The following is a 21,921-nucleotide window of genomic DNA, read 5'->3' on the forward strand; positions in this document are numbered from 1 at the left end:
GGAAACATGAACCACAAAGAATTACTGAAAATGAAGTTCTTGTCACATGGGATCATCCAATTACAGTATTGTCTCTCAAGTCTAAAGACTGTGAGGGGACACCTTTAATTTTTTTTTCAGCTTCTGCTCCATCCCTTCAAAAAATGGAAATTATTTTGGCAAGTTGTAACTTCATGGGACCAGCAATTAAAACCTACACCTGATTGGAATCCATTTTCAAATGGAGTTATTTGCTTTAAACTTCACTCTGCATGTGACTGTTGATAGATATGAACCAGCAGTCAAGAAAAATAGGTATTGTAGTTGAAGGAAAAAGGAGAGCAGTTTAATGCACAGAAATATCTACACCTGGCAATTATAGTGTCCTGGATACTGTCCAGGATATGCTAGTAGAGATTAGAGCAATTTGGAATAAAGGCACCCAGATAGTTTCAATAGTAGCAGCAGCAGCAAGTCTAAAAATAAAGAATGTTCAAGAGTACTTAAATATGCTAGATGCAGAAGGAGACAACACTAGGGAAATTGTGTGCTGACAAGAAAACGTATTGGCATGAATCAGAGATTAAAACAATGCTAACTTATTTTTACTTTACTTTAATTACAAACTGACTTAGGAATTGAGTCCATTCCTGTCAGAAAATTAGAAACCCTAAACATTTGGAGAAATAAAAAAAAAAATCCTAGGTGCAGCCCCAGAACAATGTGACACATCATCAGGCATTGCTGCTATCCACAATAAGCAGAAATATAATTTATGAGTAGAACAGAGGGCTCCTGTTGAAAGACATTCAACAAAGGGGGAAATAAAAATGAAACACACTTAGTGCCACCTGAAAACAATGTAGCAAATCAATCATTCCAATTACCCAAAGTGGCTATGGGAATCTGTGTGCAGTCAGAATGGAATGCTTTGTGGTTAACTTGGGACTCATCACTGCTCAAGTCCCAATTGTTGGACCGTGAAGAGCGAGAGAGCAGGACCCATGGTAGTTTCTACTCTAATGATCTGTTTGTGAATTGATGGTTCAGCATCGACAGAAGTTGATTGCCTGAAGTGCAGGGAGACAAAGCTGATAGAAATATATAACTAGATAGACACGTATATAAATGTCATCCAGAAAGCATAAATAGAACTGAGTAAACCTCAGAAACATTAGGCCATTAATAATGTATAATACTTGATAAAACAACTGGCAATAAGAGATTCTGTCAGATCTCTGTGGTGTGGATCTTCTTACATGCTCCCTGGTTCTCAAAAGAGTGGTTAGTGATCAGGAAAAATAATGAGCTGCTGGTCTAAGCATTTCCAAGCAATTCCTAAATAAAACCCAGTCTTTCTGTTGAGTATCTGAGGTTTCCGATGCTGTATAATGTGATACAAAATGTGTCAGTTACTGCCAATGACGTGAAGTATCATGATGTATTTTACCAATGTCTGCTTCATATATGGTACTGGTGGTGGCTGTTAATCCTCTGATTGTCATCTGTGCTGCTCAGCCCCACTTCTTACTGCTGTGTGCCTTATGGAGATGTTTCCATCTGCTGCTGTAGATGTTTTTGCACAGCCACATTACAGCGCAAACAAATATTTGGCTGCAGGTCTCTGAATACCGTATTGCTCCACCACATGCATCAAGACAACAGAAATTTCCCTTCTGCTTGCCAGAAATGCATTCCACCATGTTCTGTGGGTGCTGTGTCATATGCCATCTCTGCCCTGGTCTAGGGGTTGTGGATGGGGGGTCATCAGTTATAGTTCCAAAGCACATTTGTCTTCACCTACAACACAAAACAGTTATATGTGGCCTAGTACTCGCTTGCATAATAATGGTATATTCTGGGTTCTGTACTGTATGTTTGAGATATATATGTGCAATCCTCAAGACTGCAGGAATTTATGTTCATTTCACACAGATAAATACCGTCAGAAGTTGTTAAATCTAATATACATTTATGTCACTGGCCAGGTCATAACTGCCAGGATTCATTATTTCTGTTTTATATTTTATGCCATGTGTAGCACATTGCCACAATTCATTATAATAATTGTCACACCTCATGCAATTCCCAGACATACTCTCTCTGCTTGCTTAATCGGTTGCTTAGTCTGACTGAAATTTTATCTTTGGTGAAAGTTGCAATTAACTTTGCATTTTACCTCAGACACATTATTTGTCATATTTAAATTTGCATTTTACCTGTTTACTAATTTATTGTTTCTGTTGCTTTTTCTAAAATTAAATTAACTTCAAGCTGTACAAGTTGTGGCACATCTATATCATCGTGTAATTACCTTACAAACACTTCAAAACATTCACCCTTTGCATGTACACATCTCTGTAAAAGCATACTCTCTCCTGTTTGGCAGAAAATGTTTGTTGAGTTTACTAGTAACTGACTCGTATAACACTCTGGCCTTCCGTAACTGTAAATGGCCTCTCCATCTTGTCCCATGGCATAGAGAAGTGTGTTTTCCTGGATTTCTTCTGATTCTTTATTTAATTTTGCTGCTACATGAAATTATGCAAATCTGTTTCCAAGCAGGCCATCTAAAGGGTTTTGAGAAGCCAAACACCTCCAGTGAGAACTGCTGATTGAGGGCTCAGTGTCTGTTATTCTAAAAGTGTATTAATTCTGGTTTAAGCACTTGGGCTTTCAAGCCAGTTATTTTACATTAAGAGGGTTCGTGGTCTGCACTCTTGTGGGAGGAGAGGCTGGACTCTGCCCTTCTGAGCTGGGAATTTCTGGTTAAAGGCTTATAGTGCATGCATATCTGAACTGTTTCTTACTGAAGTTGGTGCGCCTTGTTTGCTGTGGCATAGACTGGATTCGGGCCTGCTGGATCTAGCTTTGTTTGTGTAACTTGAGCACTAATCCAGACATTCTCTAAAGTATTCAATGGTATTTATTACTGCTTGGTTGTAACTTGATTAAAGTGTAGCTATCATTCAAGTCTTTTGGATTAAGCACTTGGGCTTCAGACCAGTTGTTTTACATTAGGAAGGTTTGTGGCAAGCACTGTGGTGGCAGGACAGGTAGCTTTCATCCTTCTAAGTTGGGAACTGCTGATTGAGAGCCCAGTGTCCAAGTGTATTAGTTCTGGTTTAGGCACTTGGGCTTCAGGCCAGTTATTTTACATTAAGAAGGTTCGTGGTCTGCACTCTTGTGGGAGAAGAGGCTGGACTCTGCCCTTCTGAGCTGGGAATTTCAGGTTAAAGGTTTATAGTGCCTGAATATTTGAACTGTATCTTACTGAAATTGGTTCACCTTGTTTGCTCTAGCATAGACTAGATCCAGGCCTGCTGAATCTAGCTTTGTTTATATGCTTGTTGTTTGTTTGCTTGTTATTTCCCTGGAAGCTAATTCCACCTAATACGCAACTTCTCAGTGCTTCTGTGGATCACTAGTGATATCTGCATTGCTTACTGTACTTATTTCCTTGTTTCACTTGAAAGAAAGTTACTGTTTGTCGTTTTTGCATTTAGTTACTTGTAACACATTAAACTCAAGTTACCTGGCACTTGCTCACTAAAGCAATTATATAAGTTAGCACTAAAAATTAAAAGCACTACACCCTCACTCCCCACTGGCCCTTGTTTTCAATTAAGGAATTCCCAATATTATTCTAGCATGTCCAAAGGTCAGTTGTCAATCTTCTCTCCGGTCCAGCTGGTGAATCTGGGAATCTTGAGGCAATGTTATAACTGCCTCATGTACACAGACAACCCTCTCCTCCTCCCACATAACACAAATACTTGCGAGAGATGCAGCTATTTAGCCAAACTGGAGGCTGAGCTCTCTCAACTCAGGACTGGCAAGACCAGACAGGAGGAGAAGGCAACTACACACACCACAAAACCAGCCTCACATAATGCTACCACTCCACTGAATCAAACACATAAACACACAAAGACATACTCGGAGGCTCTGAGTAAAATTTACCTAAACAGCAGAGGCCTCCAAAGCAGACACCCAAACAACTGCTACCTCAAGACACCCCACAAGCAACACATAAACCACAAAAGCAGTGTGCAAAGCAGTCACAGCCCTTAAGGCCAAATACAACACCAAACATACTTGTCATAGGTGACTCCATAGTCAGACACACTGGCGTCCCACTCACCAGGCTGAACAAGGAGAGGGTCACAGTAAGCTGCCTATCGGGCGCTAGAATCCGCCACATAACACAAGCACTTGGGTCACTCCACGGCAAGTACAAATATGACACAGTCATTGTCCATGCTGGTGTGAACGACCTGAGACGTACCTCCCTGGACTACATGAAAGAGACATAGAGGAGCTCTCTGATTATGTAGCCCAGGCAGGTATGACCCTAACCCTGAGCAGTATCCTTCCTTCACCAAGAATGATGCCACAATATAGAGACAAGGTCTGCCTGGGATGACATGCTTGACAAGCCACGCTGCCAAGAGGGCGGCTTGCACCTGTCACCCTGGGATTCCGGATATTGGCTAAGGCTCTTGCCACCCCATAGTGCCTTTTTTAGGCAAGGCTCAAATTCTAAACCTACCACCCTAGAAAACAAAAATGGGAAGAAACTGAGGGTAATGCTGCTCAATGCCAGAAGTCTAAATCTCAAAATGCACGCACTCGAGGCCCTTCTCAGTATGGAGAACATTGATGTCTGTGCTGTAACTGAAACCTGGTTCAAAGCTCCTGAGAGCACCCGGCACTATTAGGTTTTACCTCATATCATGCGTTCGCCCCAAAACCGGACCACACCACAAAAGGAGGGGTGTATCCATATTCATAAAGGATACCCACACCTCCAGGTTGGTGGCAACGCATCTAAGCTTGAAACCATCCAGGTGCAACTAACCATAGGCAAAACTGCTCTACAAATTGTAGCATGCTACAGGCCACCCTCTCAAACTCAGGAACCCCACACAGCCTTCCTGAAGACACTGGAGGGTATAAATGTATCTCCAAACACCATCATATTGGGTGACTTCAACTACCCGAATATAGACTGGGAACATTACTCAAGCCCTAACTTTCTAGCCCAACGGTTCCTGGAGTTCATAAATTCAAATGCCATGGAACAGCTAGTCACTGTTCCCACGAGAGGAGAAAATATACTAGATCTCATTGTCACAAACATGGGGACAAAATGCTCCACACCTGAAGTATATCCCTCATTGGTGAGATCTGATCATAAACTAATCTCACTGGAAATCCACATCCGCCCCACCCCAAACAAAAAGACCATAGTGAAGAACTTCTCTAAAGCAAACTTCACACTACTCAAGACTGGTGTGGTATCCTTCAAGGCCCTGAGCCAGTGGAAACCACAACCCAAGCTGCGGAAGCCCTTACAAATGCCTTCTATGAACACCTCCAGGACTGCATGGATCAGGCAATCCCAAATAAAACCAAGACTCTTTCCACAAAGGGCAAACGTCCAGTCTGGTGGACCGCCATTAACAAACTTTACAATAAGAGGAGAAAGCTATTACATGATAGAACAAAATCCATAAAAGGGAAGTCACCCCTGATCATTATTAGTAAAAAAATACGAGCACTCATAAAATCAACTAAGGCCAATTTTGAGAGAAAAATTGCCATGGATTCAAAGGACAATCATAAGGCCTTTTTCAGCTATGTTAGGAACCTGGGTGGGAACTCCCAGGTATGCTCAGAATTAGTCCAAAATGATACAAAAATCACTGAACCCACAGACATTGCCAACATACTGGCAGACAGGTTCGTGCAAACTTCACCCCTCTCCCCTAAAGGAGAGATAACTACCCCAGCCGAGTGTAGCCTCCCGGACATCTCAAATGCGCAGGTGAAAGCTGCTCTCTCTAAAGCTAAAAACACAGCATCAATGGGACCGAATGGTGTCCCCGGCTGTGTGCTACACGAGCTAAATGAGGAATTAAACCCGCACATAAGGCAGCTGTTTAATCTCAGCCTTACCACAGGATACGTGCCCAAGGAGTGGCGTGACGGCAACTGTTGTCCCACTCCACAAAGGCGGCGCCTCACGGACCCTGGTAATTACTGCCCCATAAGCTTAACAAGTGTAGTCTGCAAAGCTATGGAGAGGATCATAATGGAGCTCATAAACAAAGATATAGGGGACTTGCAGACATTGGACCCGACCCAGTTTGGCTTTGTCAAGGGAAGATCATGCCTTTTGAACTTGGTCGACTTCTTGAAACAGTCACCAAGGCCATTGATGAGGAAAGGCAGTCCATACAGCCTACCTTGACCTTGCAAAGGCTTTCGACACAATACCCCACTCGGGTATTGTAGAAAAACTTACCAGCTTAAATGTAAACCCATATGTCACAAGATGGGTTGCAAACTGGCTTAAGGACAGAACCCACAGGGTTAGAGTTGCTGGCGCTGTGTCAGACTCCAAGCCGGTCACAAGTGGTGTCCCACAGGGCTTGGTCCTTGGCCCCCTATTGTTTGGCATCTACTTCTCAGAAGTACAGGCTAACATAGGAGGACTTTAGCTGACAAAGTTTGCAGACGACTGCAAACTGGGCGCCATAGTGGAAAGTGCATCAGACACGGATATCCTTCAGAAGGGACTCACGGAAACAGATAGCTGGTGCCAGAGCCATGGCCTGAAGTTAAACGCCAAAAAATGTATAGTCATACCCTTCGGGAAAAACAAGGTAACCCCAAGCTACCATATAGGTGGCAATCCACTAAGCACAGAAGAGGTTATCAGGGACCTGGCTGGGGACCCAGGTTGACAGTGGCCTTTCTTTTGACACTCACATTGCTAAAGTGGTTAGAAAGACCTTCTACGTTGCCCACCTGATCATGAAGGGATTCACATCCAGATCTAGTGAGGTCATTGTTCCCCTGTACTCTTCACTTATCAGACCAATGATCGAGTACAATGCTCCATTCGGGATGTATCTCACCCGACATCTGCAGCAATTGGAGAGACCCCAAAAGTTCCTCACCAAAAGTATAAAGGGACTCCAAAATCTGTCATATGCTGCCAGATTGAAGAAACTCCAGCTCTATTCAGTCGCATACCGTCTGCTCAGAGGTGACATGTGCCTGACATACAAGGCCATGTCCAACCCGGAATTAATGGATATGCTCCACCTCAAAAAATCCAAATCCACCAAAACCACTAGAGCAAGCGACTTAAACCTTAGCACGGATATAAATAGGACGTGCTGGAGGGATAGATTTATCACTCAGAGACTCCCTATGCTGTGGAATAAAATCCCGGTCCATGTGAGGCAGAGCACCTCGCTGACTCTGTTCAAGAGAAATCTAGACCTGTGGATGGGAGATCGTAGGTTTACCCCGGGAATCATCTCTGTGTCACTGCTGGACAGAGGCACAACAAACTAATGGGCACAGTATTTTTTCATATAAGGGGTGGCGTAAGCCACAAAAATTTGGGCTAGGCTTATAAATGCCTTAGGGCAGATAGCCTAGTATAAACCTATGAACCTATGAACCTAAGTGGATTAAACTTCATCATGACAGAAGTTGTTCTATATTTCTGGGCTAAATGATTTAAACACAGTTAAACAAGGATGATGATTTTCAGTCAAGGAATTTGAACCTGAGCTTTTGTGGATCAAAGAATGTGGTGTGGCATGGTTCCATAACTTGGAATGGCATTTTTTGGTTTTCATTTGACTAGAAAATTCCAGCTGTGAAACTTCATTGCTCAGGTCAGAAATGTAGGATTCAAGCACCTATTTAAGCAAAACAAGTAACTTTTATGAGTAAGCATGTTATCAGCTTTAAACTACTAAACATTACATCTACTAAATCTGAAAGTGCTGTATATTGGACAATTATCTCTTCTACAAGGTAAATTGATCTCAAAGTCTGTGTATGTATAAGTGACAAGATTGTATCATCTGCAAAATAAAAAACACTATTATGGTATAATAGTAAATTTCACACTTTGCTGGTATGTTCTGAGGATTCTACATATTTTTGAGCTTTGTGACTTGCATTGTAGAGTCTGAAACTTCTAATTAGGCACTGTATATACTGGCCTCTGTACTCATCTACATGGTATACCTACTAACTAGGTAACGCTGTAGGAAGTCCTTCAGGTCAGAGAGAGTACTCTCCATCATGGGAAGATGATACCTTGGGCACTGCAAACTACTGGCATTTTGAGACAGTTGAAATACATCCTGTTAATGTATCTGGCACCATATGGAGCAGGTGGCGCAATTTGTGTGTATGCTGTGGTTCTAAGGACCTCAAAGAAATGGTCTGTGGTATAAAATGCTTGTATACTGGTGGCTGTACTGACTGTAGTCCTTGGGAACCAAAAAATGATGTTTCACATTGCAGAGCTTGATGTTGAGGAACTGGTGTAGGATATGCAAGACCAATGCTTGCAATGCTCCTGGTGTCTCTATAGGTAGGATATTTAAAGCTTGCACATACCTTAGAGTCCACTAGGATTGGCAGTCCATGTCTGTATGCCAAAAGTCAACAAGCTTTTGAATGGTCTCCCTATCTGCATGTACATGGTCCATGATCTGCTGGTAGGTCAGGTGCTGATGATGCCATTTACCATTGGCCCAGAGGTCAGCTAGATAGGTTCATAGGTAAGTACTAGGCTATCTGCCTGAGGGCATCTATAAGCCTAGCCAGAATGTGTTTGCTTTTGCCACCCCCTTAGATTAGTTCCCTGTGCCTCTGTCCAATGGAGCCATTAGTTCCCTATGCCTCTGTCCAGCAGAGCCACTGCAGTGATCCCCAGGGTAAATTTCCCGTTTCCCATCCACTCATCAAGGTTTCTCTTGAAGAGTGGTAGTGAGGGGCTCTGCTTAATGTAGATTGGAATCCTGTTGCAAAGCATGAGGAGTCTCTGGGACAGGAATCTATCCCTCCAGCATGCCCTTTTTATCGTTGTGGTGAGGTTTAGATCCCTAGAGCGTGTGGTTCTCGGGGATTTTTTTTTTTTTTTTTTAGGTGGAGCATGTCCATCAATTCTGGGTTGGACATGGCCTGGTATGTCAGGCAGAGATCACCTCTGAGTAAGCGGTATGCAACCGAGTACAGCTGGAGTTTCTTCAGTCGGGCTGCATAGGGCATCTGTTTGAGGCCAGTAATCCTCTTGGTGAAGTACTTCTGTGGTCTTTCCAGCTGTTGCAGGTGTCTTGTAATGTACATCCCAAATGGGGCGTTGTACTCTATGATGGGTCTGATGAGTGATGAGTAGAGGGGCACAATAACTTCTTTTGTTCTAGATGAGAACCGTTTTGTGATTAGGTGGGCCATATAGAAAGATTGTCTAACCACCTTGACAATGTGATTATCAAAGGAGATTACTATCTACTTGGGTCCTCAGATCCCTTATTACATTTTCTATATTTAGGAGACTACCACATATGTGGTAGTTCACGGGTACTTTGTTTTTTCCAAAGGAGATGACTATGCATTTTTTGACATTTAGCTTGAGCCCTTGATTTTGACACCAGCTATCCGTCTCAGTGAGACCCTTCTGGAGAATGTCTGTATCAGCCGGAGAGTCAGTTATGGCCCCCAGTTTGCAGTCGTCTGTGAACTTGGTCAGCCATAGTCCTCCTGTGCTTGCCTGTACCTCTGAGAAGTATATACTGAACAGGAGGGGTCCCAGGACTGAGCCCTGGGGGACACTACTTGTAACCGGTTTAGAATTAGACCTAGAGCCTGCAACTCTCACTGTGTGGGTTCTATCCATGAGCCAATTGGCAACCCATTTTGTGATGGGGTTTATGTTCAGGCTGGTGAGCTTGTCTATAATACCAGAATGGGGAATGGTGTCAAAAGCATTTGCAAGATCTAGGTAGGCTGTGTGGACTTCCTTTCCCTCGTCTAAAGCCTTGGTAACTGTCTCAAAGAAGTCCACCAGGTTTAGAAGGCATGATCTGCCCTTAAAGCCAAACTGGGTAGAGTCCAATGTCTGGAGGTTCCCAGTCTCTCTGTTATTGCGCTTCATAGCCTTGCAGACCAGTCTAGTCATGCTTCTAGGGCAATAGTTCCTGGGGTCCGTTGTGACTCCACCTTTCAGGAACAGGATAACTGTTGCTGTGCCACTCTATGGGTACTTAGTCTGTAGAGAGGCTGAGTTTGAGCAGTGTGTTTAGGTGAAGGGTTAGTTAATTTTGGAGCTCGTGTAAGACACAGCCTGGGACACCATCCGGACCCATTGAGGCTGTGTTTTTGTCTTTGGATAGGGCTGTTTTAACGTGTGTGTCAGTGATTGCCGGGGCTCTGCATTCTTCTGGTATGGTTATGGGCCCTTTAGGGGGTGAGAGGGGGGTGAAGTTTGCACTAAACCTGTCTGCCAGAGTGTTGGCAGTATCAGTCAGTTCAGTGTATTTTGTGCCATTCTGCACTAACTCAGAGCAAATCTGAGAGTTTCCACTTAGGTTCTTGACACAGCTAAAGAACACTTTGTGGTTATCTTTGGAGTTCTTGGCAATTTTTCTTTCGAAACTAGCCTTGGATGATTTTATGAGAGATCATAGTTTCTTGCTGATACTGATCAGGGATGCCTTTCCTTCTTGGAATTTTACTCTTTTCTGCAATAGTTTCCTCCTCCTATTGTATAGCGTGTTTATGCAGGGGTCCACCAGACTGGTTTCCTTTTCTTGGAGGAGTGAGTCTTGGTTTTATTTGGGATAGCACGATCCATGCATTCTTGCAGGTGCTCATAGAATGCCTTTGTAAGGGATTCAGCAGCTTGGACAGCATTTTCCTTTAGCTTGGGGGCTGTGAACCTTTCCACCTCGGTCTTAAGTAATATGAAGTTTGCATTTGAAAAGTTTTTCATGGTGGTTTCCTTGATTGGGGGTGGGGGCGGAATGTGGTTATCCAGAGTGATTAGTCTATGGTCTGATCTAACTGGCGAGGGGTTGACCTCCAGTGTGGAACACCAGTCCATGTTGGTGATGACCAGGCCCAATATGTTGTCACCTCTGGTGGGGGTGTTGACCAGTTAATCCAGGGCATTCGAGTTTATAAATTCTAGGAAGCATTGGGTAAGGGAGTTGGTACTTGAGTAGTTCTCCCAGTTAATGTTTGGGTAATTGAAATCACCCAATATTAGGGCATTTGGTAGGGCCTTCATATTTTCCATTGTCTCCAGAAATGCGGAATGGGGGTCCTGGGTCATGGTGGGTGATCTGTAGCAAGCTACAATTTGAATTGCAGTTTTTCCCTTTGCTATTTGCACATGGATGATCTCTGAGGCATCGTGCTGTGCCACTAACCTGGAGGTTGTGGGTATCCTTGATGAATATGGATACTCCCTTGCCTTTTGTGTTTTGGCCTGGGTTCTGTGGCCAAAAAGTATGGTATGAGTTATAGCCTGGTAGTGCTTGGGTGCTGTCTGGAGCCTTAAACCAGGTTTCTGTTACTGCACAGATATCGATGTTCTCCATATTGAGGAGTGGCCTCGAGTGCATGCATTTTGAGGTTTAGACTTCTGGCGTTGAGTAGCATTACCCTCAGATTTTGGTTACTTTTGCTATTTACAGTAACACATTTTCACCACTGGCTCCAATAGCAGCCACTTCTATGTGTTACTTTGTTAAAACTAACTTTGTAGCATCCTGACAATTCCTTGCATGCAGGACAGGCCACCACAATGGGAGCTGAGAGTCCTGTGTTTCTCTGAATCACTTCATGCTTGCCATGATCTGCACAATCACTGTGTCTCAGTTTCATCTAGAATCACAATTTGCATTTCATTATGCAGTCATTTGTATACCTTGCCATTTTGGTCCTAGGGCAGCCTTGCTACCTATGTCTCTGAATCATTGCTTCGTATATGCAAGTCACCAACAACTTCCTTTACTAATTTGCACAGAACCATGCACTGTCTATGACTGCCAGCCTTATTTATTTATTTTTTAACTAAGCTCTATTCATAAAGAAAGAAAGAATGCTGTAGAGTAAGATATGAGTATGGATTATAAAACAGCTTGTTTGAGTTTTTCCCCTGTGGTTACAGATGAAGGAGCACAGTGTGATATGGAATCTGGCTGGAACAAGACATTTCACACAAGCTTATAGATAAAATTTGTAGTTAAACCAGTTTAATTTTGATATTACTGCATGATTATAGTTTCTCAGTGCAAGATGGTATTCTGTTCTCACAACATGTATTAGTAAAGAGTAAACAGCTGGGGTTTCAAAAGCTTCCATTATTGTTGACAAGTTAACTCTAAGAGAGCATGCCCTTGATATTTTTACTAAGGAAATGCTGCTGTCTCTTTAGCAGGATCATATGCCTAGCCAAGTATATACCAAAGGCATTATATTCTTTTACTGGAATGATGAGGGTGTAGAACGGAACCATGACTTCCTTAGACCTAGATGATATGGCTCTAGTGATTAGTCTGGCAATATAAAATAATTTCCTGACAGCAATGGTCACATGGAGGTTAAAAAAACAGTTCATTGTAAATGAAGAAGCTTATGTCCCTAAAGACAGAATCAGTTTTTGCGGTGCGTCAATTAAGTGATAGGAACAGGAATCCTCAGTTTTGCCAAAGGACACAGTGCTGCATTTTTGGTATTTTGATTGAGACAGTGGTCAAAGCACCATTTATTAGTATTGGCATGACTTACTCACTTGGAGATTACATAGGTCATCAGTGTTGAAGTACCCATAGGTTTATGATAGCACTGAGTTTGCAGTCATGAGTAACCTTTGTCAGCTGCAGCCCTTTGATGCCTACTTTAATGTCAGAGAAGTCGATACCAAAGTGGAGCGGTCCCAGGGCAGATCCCTGAGAGATACTGCTGCTGTAAGTTGAGTTTGACTGCAACACAGACTGGGTTGTTTGTGAGTCAGTTTACTATCCAGGAGGAGACAATGATTTACATGTAATTTGATGAGTCAGTGATGCTTGAGTGTCAGATGAGGCCGAAGGCTTTAGTCAAGTCCAGGCATGCTGTCTGAACTGATTTACCAAAGTCTAATCCCTTAGTTCTAAAAAGTCCACCAGGTTTAAGAGGCAGGATTTGCCTTTAATAAACCAAAACTGGTTAAAGTCCTGGGTTTGAAGACTACCTATGTCCTTGTTTATTTGAGGTTTAATGATAAGCTACATTGCCTTACAGATAAAGCTGGAGAGGCTGATAGGTTTGTAGTTGCCCTAGCAGTTATGGGTGCCCCTTTGTGCAGTGAGATGACTGCAGCAATTCTTCATACTCTGGTATTAATCCAGTAGAGAGGCAGAGACTGAACAAATGTAATCAGCAGTCAGGCAGGCAGTGTTTGGTGTTGATAAGAGGACAATCTGGCACATTGTCAGGACCTGTGGAGCAAGTGTTTTTAGCCTTGGAGAGTGCACGTAGAACTATAGTAGTGGTGGCTTGGAGGTGCATAGCTACGCTAATATGATGTAATTTTGATGAGATGGGGTAAAATTTGAGCTGAATTTGTCCCATTTTCATGTTAGCAATGTCTTCAGGGGTCAAGTACATAATGTTAGTTGCATTAACTCAGAGCATTGTTATTTATTAGGCTCCTGACAGAGCTGAAGAAGGCTTCAGCATGCATGGTGATTCACAATTTATATTTGGTCTTGGAGGATTTTATTTTGAAGTGATTCATTGATTATTTGGAGCTATTCTGTAGCTGATGGGGCATGACGTTTGCTTTTATAAGCTAGGAGATGTTCATCGTGTTACCCTGCTGCAGTCATCACACTTGGGTTATCCTGTCGTCAGGCGGTCCCGCAGTCGGCCGGATTTCCAAAGTCTTGGTCCGACGTCGGTTGCTGTCGCTTCATCCCTGACGTCAGTGCGCCAGGGGTACATATATTGCAACCGACGCCATTTTCTTCAGTCTTTCTTGCCGTGCGGTGCCCGAAGCAGAAGCAGTTCGCAAGTGCCGGTCGGCCGACTCCTGAGATTTTCGAATTCAAATTTCAGACCGAAGTCTTCTATAAAGCTAAGTACCCCGTTGGGGAAACTTTTCTTGCCTCAGACCGATGTCAGAAAAAGTTAACAATTGTATTTCTTGTGGGAAGCAAATACCTCATAAGGATTTTCATTCTTATTGCATACCTTGCCTAGGCCCTGATCACGATGTCACTTCTTGTCGTTTTTGTGCTAGATTTAATAAACGTACTATTAAAAGACGATTTGATTTCGCACAACACTTTTTTGGTAGAAAATTTAACTATAACATGCCGTCGGAGCTACCGGCATGCACAAAAAGCGCAGGGACAAGGACCGACAGCCCAGGCCTAAGCCCGATTCTGAGGCCTCGGTTGATCCGGTCTCCGGTTCTCTGGTTATCAGTGAGGCTCCGACGCAGCCTCTGACTACCGCAGTTCTGGAACCCGAGACCGCTACAGATATTTTGTCGGAATGTACTAGGCCGACGCAGCCTTTTACTTCAGGCCCTACCGACGATTTACCTTCCAAGGACGTCGGTACTTCTGAAACGCCATCGGTTTCTGAAGATGTTTTCAGACCGACGACTCTTACAGTCAAAACGTTTTCCAAGTCGAAGACTCCTAAATCGAAAAAGGCTTCACTTCAGTCTCCTGTTCAAGGCCCTATGCCTAAGAAACAGATGCTCAAAATGGCAGAAGATTTGATTTCCCTTATCAGGGGTTCACAGCCTCCTCCTGACAAAAGGCCTAGACAAGAGGAAGATTCTGCTTCCTCTGAACAACTGTTTATTTCTTCGGATTCCTCTGAGGACTAAGACTCTTCCTTCTCTCCTTATGAAGATTCTGATGCTGAGGAATCTATTCCCTCAACTTCCCCTCCAGAAGATTACTCTTTTGGGGAAACTTTACACACTATGAGGGAACATTTTCACTGGGAAGGTCAGGATTACTCTGATTCCAAGAAAAGGCTGAGAGAGTTTCTTTTACTCCCCCAACACAGACCTCTAGCCATCCCTCCTGTTTTGTACATTGTGGATGATGTCTACTTAGAATCCAGTTTCAACCCTGACTCTCTACCTCCTGCCCCAGCCAAGCCTGACAGATACTACAGAGTACCTGATTCCCACAAATTCCTTTACAAAAGCCCAGTAGCTGACCCAGAGACTATCTCACAGGGTCCCAAGGGGGCTAAGGCTTCCATGGCTAAAAATCCAGTACCTTCTGAAAGGGATTCAAGAGCACTAGACAGATGGGGGAAAAAGGTTTACACCTCAGCCACTTTAGCTATGAGAGCACTAAACTGTCAATTTCATATGCTTAAGTATCAGCAATTTCTGATCTCTCAGTTAAAACAAAAGATAACCACCTTACCTCAACAATCTGAAATGAAACAAGTACAGGATTTGTTGCACGCCACCGAGCAGGTGAGCAAACATACCTTGCAATGTGGGTTTGATTCTTTAGAGGCCTCCTGCAGACCAGCTGTCACTGGATCAGTTATACGTAGGCATGCCTGGTTAAAAGAACAAAGTCTGCCTAATCATGTTAAAGCAAAACTTTTAGATGCTCCCTTACAGCAGGATGTTCTTTTTGGTGTTAACTCATTCACTCCAGAGCAGCTCAGGAAAAGCTGCCTGCTGAATTCCACCATAGGAACAACAGAGCAGCCTGAGCTCATTTTCAGAAAATCCATTTGTAATACTATACAGAAAACAAATGCTCATAACTCTTTAACTGTAAGAGCTACACTAAAAGTGTAAATGCGAAAGTTGTTCAGCAGACACTGACCTTTCCAACAGTGTAAATGTTGATAGTGCATATCAAAGTCATAATGAAATATTTGGCAAGGAATGCTGATATTGTGCAATTTTTAAATTTTTGGAAAAGCAAAGCACAATATCTTGGTCTATGTACCATGCAGACCCATACAATTTGAATTTAATTTGTTAGTATGAATGTCAGCTTTAAAATGATACTTTAACCATAACTGTGTGACACTCCTTTCATGAGATATTCACAGAAATATGATTAGTATATTATTTCTCATAATTAATAAATAAACAAAGCATAATATCTCATCACCTGTAACAGACAGAGCCTACATATCAGTGTAGAAGTTGTGCATCTGAATGTCAGCTTCAAAATGACGCATCATTTGTGTGATTACCATGCTCCCTCGCAAAGATATGGGCATAATAATGAGAAGTATTGTAAATGTATAATTTTCATATTTGTACAAGACTAAAACTGTAATATCTGTACGTGTGTACAGTGCCTAGACACAGTTCTTTTACCATGTTGTAAGGAGTAACAGTCTTCAAAATGATGCATTACTTCACACAATGTGGTGCTCCCTTGCAAAGTTATTTACCAAAATATGAAAAAAATCATAATTTCCATAACCTAAGTCAGAAACAAACTTTGATATCTGCCTATGAGTACAACATACAGGTACCATTCTTTTACCATGTTAGAACTATAAATAATCTTTTCAAAATGAGGTATTACTTAGCACATTCAGATGCTCCCTTGCAAAGTTATTTACCAAAATATGAAAAAAATTATAATTTCCATAACCATAAGTCTCAAACAAACTTTGATATCTGCACATGTGTCAAACATACTGGCACAATTCTTTTACCATATTAGAACCAGCAGTACTGTCTTCAAAATGAGATATTACTTGGCACACTCAGATGCTCCCTTGCAAAGTTATTTACCAAAATATGAAAAAAAATCATAATTTCCATAACCATAAGTCTCAAACAAACTTTGATTTCTGCACGTGTCAAACATACTGGCACAATTCTTTTACCATATTAGAACCAGCAATACTGTCTTCAAAATGAGATATTACTTGGCACATTCAGATGCTCCCTTGCAAAGTTATTTACCAAAATATGAAAAAATCATAATTTCCATAACCATAAGTCTCAAACAAACTTTGATTTCTGCACATGTGTCAAACATACTGGCACAATTCTTTTACCATATTAGAACCAGCAATACTGTCTTCAAAATGAGATATTACTTGGCACATTCAGATGCTCCCTTGCAAAGTTATTTACCAAAATATGAAAAAAAATAATAATTTCCATAACCATAAGTCTCAAACAAACTTTGATTTCTGCACATGTGTCAAACATACTGGCACAATTTTTACAATATTAGAACCAGCAATACTGTCTTCAAAATGAGATATTACTTGGCACATTCAGATGCTCCCTTGCAAAGTTATTTACCAAAATATGAAAAAATCATAATTTCCATAACCATAAGTCTCAAACAAACTTTGATTTCTGCACATGTGTCAAACATACTGGCACAATTCTTTTACCATATTAGAACCAGCAATACTGTCTTCAAAATGAGATATTACTTGGCACATTCAGATGCTCCCTTGCAAAGTTATTTACCAAAATATGAAAAAAATCATAATTTCCATAACCATAAGTCTCAAACAAACTTTGATTTCTGCACATGTGTCAAACATACTGGCACAATTCTTTTACCATATTAGAACCGGCAATACTGTCTTCAAAATGAGATATTACTTGGCACATTCAGATGCTCCCTTGCAAAATTATTTACCAAAATATGAAAAATCATAATTTCCATAACCATAAGTCTCAAACAAACTTTGATTTCTGCACGTGTCAAACATACTGGCACAATTCTTTTACCATATTAGAACCAGCAATACTGTCTTCCAAATGAGATATTACTTGGCACATTCAGATGCTCCCTTGCAAAGTTATTTACCAAAATATGAAAAAATCATAATTTCCATAACAGTTATTTGCCAAGCTCAGAGAAATAAATTTTACATAACACATTTCATAATAGTGTTTTACTTACTATACTGGTCCAGCTTGGTCATGGGTGTTTTCCATTCTTCTCACAATCATGCAGGGCTCTCCTCACGCCATTGTGGAGGTTGGTCAAGAAGAATGCAATGCCCTCCTCAGTTAGGTGAATGCCATCCCTTCTGAACCAGTGAACATCTTCCCTTCCAGTCTTACCTCATCTGAAATAAAGCATGGGTGGACACTGACAAGGGTGCACAGCCAGGGCACATGTAAAGAGAAAAAGCAGGGTAAGGACCACCGCTCCACTAATATGCCAAGGACAGGCATGGGGCTCCAGATGTTGGTTATCTGTAGTGTCCCATGGCTGTGCCAGCTGCCCACTCAGACTGCTGATACCACTATGGTCTCATGACCTCCTTCAGTGGCAGCAGTCTGCCTTACCTCTGCCTTTTCTCTTTACATGTGCCCATTCAGCAATGGACCTAAGGGATGAGGGACTGAAGTAACTCACTAATTGCTGTCCTGACCTACCGGAAGGGAGGGAGACTGAGGGGAGAGCTACATCAAGGCAGCATGTCAAAAGACCAAGACTGACCCAGACTGTGTCTTTTTGCATGTCTTTGCAGTACATCACAGTGGCACACCCAAGCCCATGCTTACCGAGGACAGCAGCACTATGGGACTGTGCTGTAGAGTCTCCAGGTTCCCAAGTGCGATCCCGGTGGATCACAAGATCCATGCTGGCTGGGTATGCCCCCTGTGATGCACTCAGCAACACAATATTCGACGATGGGACAGTACAAGGTTTTTGGCTGCTCCCTTTCCAGTGACTCCCAGAACAGCAGAAGACAGTCTTACCTTATCTGAAATAAAGCATGGGTGGACACTGACAAGGGTGCACAGCCAGGGCACATGTAAAGAGAAAAAGCAGGGTAAGGACCACCGCTCCACTAATATGCCAAGGACAGGCATGGGGCTCCAGATGTTGGTTATCTGTAGTGTCCCATAGCTGTGCCGGCTGCCCACTCAGACTGCTGATACCACTATGGTCTCATGACCTCCTTCAGTGGCAGCAGTCTGCCTTACCTCTGCCTTTTCTCTTTACATGTGCCCATTCAGCAATGGACCTAAGGGATGAGGGACTGAAGTAACTCACTAATTGCTGTCCTGACCTTCATACATTTACTACTCTCACCAACATATGCTGACTACACCGGAAGGGAGGGAGACTGAGGGGAGAGCTACATCATGGCAACATGTCAAAAGACCAAGGCTGACCCAGGCTGTGTCCTTTTGCATGTTTGCAGTACATCACAGTGGCACACCCAAGCCCATGCTTACCGAGGTCAGCAGCACTATGGGACTGTGCTGTAGAGTCTCCAGGTTCCCAAGTGCGATCCCGGTGGATCACAAGATCCATGCTGGCTGGGTATGCCCCCTGTGATGCACCCAGCAACACAATATGCGGCGATGGGACAGCGTAAGGTTTTTGGCTGCTCCCTTTCCAGTGACTCCCAGAACAGCAGAAAACAGTCTTACCTTATCTGAAATAAAGCATGGGTGGACACTGACAAGGGTGCACAGCCAGGGCACATATAAAGAGAAAAAGCAGGGTAAGGACCGCTCCACTAATATGCCAAGGACAGGCATGGGGCTCCAGATGTTGGTTATCTGTAGTGTCCCATAGCTGTGCCGGCTGCCCACTCAGACTGCTGATACCACTATGGTCTCATGACCTCCTTCAGTGGCAGCAGTCTGCCTTACCTCTGCCTTTTCTCTTTACATGTGCCCATTCAGCAATGGACCTAAGGGATGAGGGACTGAAGTAACTCACTAATTGCTGTCCTGACCTTCATACATTTACTACTCTCACCTACATACGCTGACTACACGGAAGGGAGGGAGACTGAGGGGAGAGCTACATCAAGGCAACATGTCAAAAGACCAAGACTGACCCAGGCTGTGTCTTTTTGCATGTTTTTGCATGTTTTTGCAGGACATCACAGTGGCACACCCAAGCCCATGCTTACCGAGGACAGCAGCACTATGGGACTGTGCTGTAGAGTCTCCAGGTTCCCAAGTGCGATCCCGGTGGATCACAAGATCCATGCTGGCTGGGTATGCCCCCTGTGATGCACCCAGCAACTTAAGAGCAGTTGGCAAAACAAAAGTGAAGAGGGACCTTCCTGGCATTGTTGCTGAAGGGCTTGGCTGCTAACTTACATTGGGGCACAGAAAGAGCACATGTACACTGAAAATGCAGTTGAGGCACTCTGCTTTACCTCTGCCTCTTCCATTTACATGTGTTCTTTCTGCAATGGGCCGAAGGGAGGAGCTAATGTAAAGGCCTAGACTGACCCAGGCTGTGTTTTTTTGCATGTGTCCTTTGCCTGAGGGAACCATTACATCAGTGGCACACTCAAGGCCCACAGCACTATGGGAGAGATTTTTTGGCCATGGTACTCTCCAAAGCATTCAACACACAGGTTGACCTTGCAAGTTGGACATCCCCATGATGGCTCAGCACGTTTACCCTTGCTGGCACAGTTTTTGCATCTTGATTTATGCCATTTCACTGGAAAGTGAGAGCCATGCTCAAATCTGCTCACAACCTCTGGGACAGTAATCTCAGTGCATCGTTTCCTCTTTGTGTAACTGGCAAGTAGATGCAAGCCTAGGTTCCTTCGGAACTGTAACTGTGTTGCTGGAATAATACGTCCAGAACGTGATAGTTGCTGATGTCTGATACTTTCACGGAATATAATGAAAGCATTGACAATGGCCACATCCCATAAGAACCAGAACAAGTACAGCCACCATTTGCGGGCCTTTCTGGCACTGGGATACTGTGTCCTCAGCTGATCTGCTCTGTCCACCCCATTCATGTAACTGTTGTACATGTTTACAACTGGTGGACATGGCACTGATGTCTTTATTCCATCACGCTTTCTTCTGTATGTGCTGGAGACTGGCAAGGTTGGGTTACAGTTAGTTGACAGGAGGAATACTGGTTTGCTATCCTTCCATTCAGTAGCTAGCAGTGGTCCACTTTGCAATTGCTTGTAGTAGCCTCGAGCTGCTTTTCCAATGGCCTGTCTGTTGAATGTAAGAGGCCATCCTGACCTATTGGTGCACATGGTTCCACAACAGTATAGATCATCTTTCAGCAATTGCTGTGCTAGTGGAACAGAGGTAAAGAAGTTATCAAAGTAAATGTGATGCTTCTTGCCAATCAGTCCCCTAGTTAAGTCAACCACAACTCTGTGTGCGAGGCCGACCTCTGTATTCTGCTCCGTTTTTCCAGTGTATACCTGGAATTCACGTACATACCCATTGGTTGAGTCTGCCAACACCCAAACCTTAATGCCATACCTCTCAGGCTTACCAGGCATAAACTGTCTAAATGTCAAGCGTCCACGGAAGCCAACCATGGCTTCGTCTACAGCCACCTCACGATGCACATTGTAACGTGTCCTACATGCATGAAGTACTGCATCCAGTATTGGCCGTACGTGATGTAGCTTGTCATGACCCACAGCACCATGTGGTAGGCTCAGGCTGTTATCATTGCAGTGGAAGGACTGCTGAATTTTTTCAAACCTATCTCTGGTCATGTACTCTGCTATTGGGAAGCGACCATATACATGGTGCGTTTCCCAGTACTGCCTCAATTCAGGAACATGTACAATAGACATGTATATTCTGACACCTAGAAATGTGCGTATGTCTCCTGGGCACACAGGACTCCACCGCGTATCAACCTTGCCTGCTGCGGCCTGCCTCTGTGCAGCATAGCGATTGGTTTCATTAGCAATACAGGTGTATAGCTCTTCTGGGAACATCAAATTCAGGAAGTCCATCTCTGTGCTATCTGAGCCCAAGTGATCTATTGGTCCTACTGGCCCCACAAATTCCTCAATGTGTAAAGTTTGAAGATGTTTTTCCCACGTGATTTTACGTGGTGGGCATGCTCTGCGTACCTGACTGGGTCGCAAGGAAGAGTTGGAAATGGGAAAGGCTGAAGGGTTGAGAGATGATGCTCTCTCAATGCCAGTAGCAACTGTACTGCTTGCAGTTGGTAGTGAACTGTTGACACATGTTCCTGCTGAGGCACACCCATATCAGTCTCTGACAAGGAGCTACTTGGACTCATATCTAGAGGATTATCTCCATCACAATCACCAAACTGTGGACTACTTCCCACATCATGCACAGTCGAAGGCACATCCACACCCTTA

Source organism: Protopterus annectens, chromosome 8.part0 (genome assembly GCF_019279795.1).
Source record: "Protopterus annectens isolate FY-2018-M chromosome 8.part0, PAN1.0, whole genome shotgun sequence".
In the NCBI taxonomy this organism is placed as follows: Eukaryota; Metazoa; Chordata; order Ceratodontiformes; family Protopteridae; genus Protopterus; species Protopterus annectens.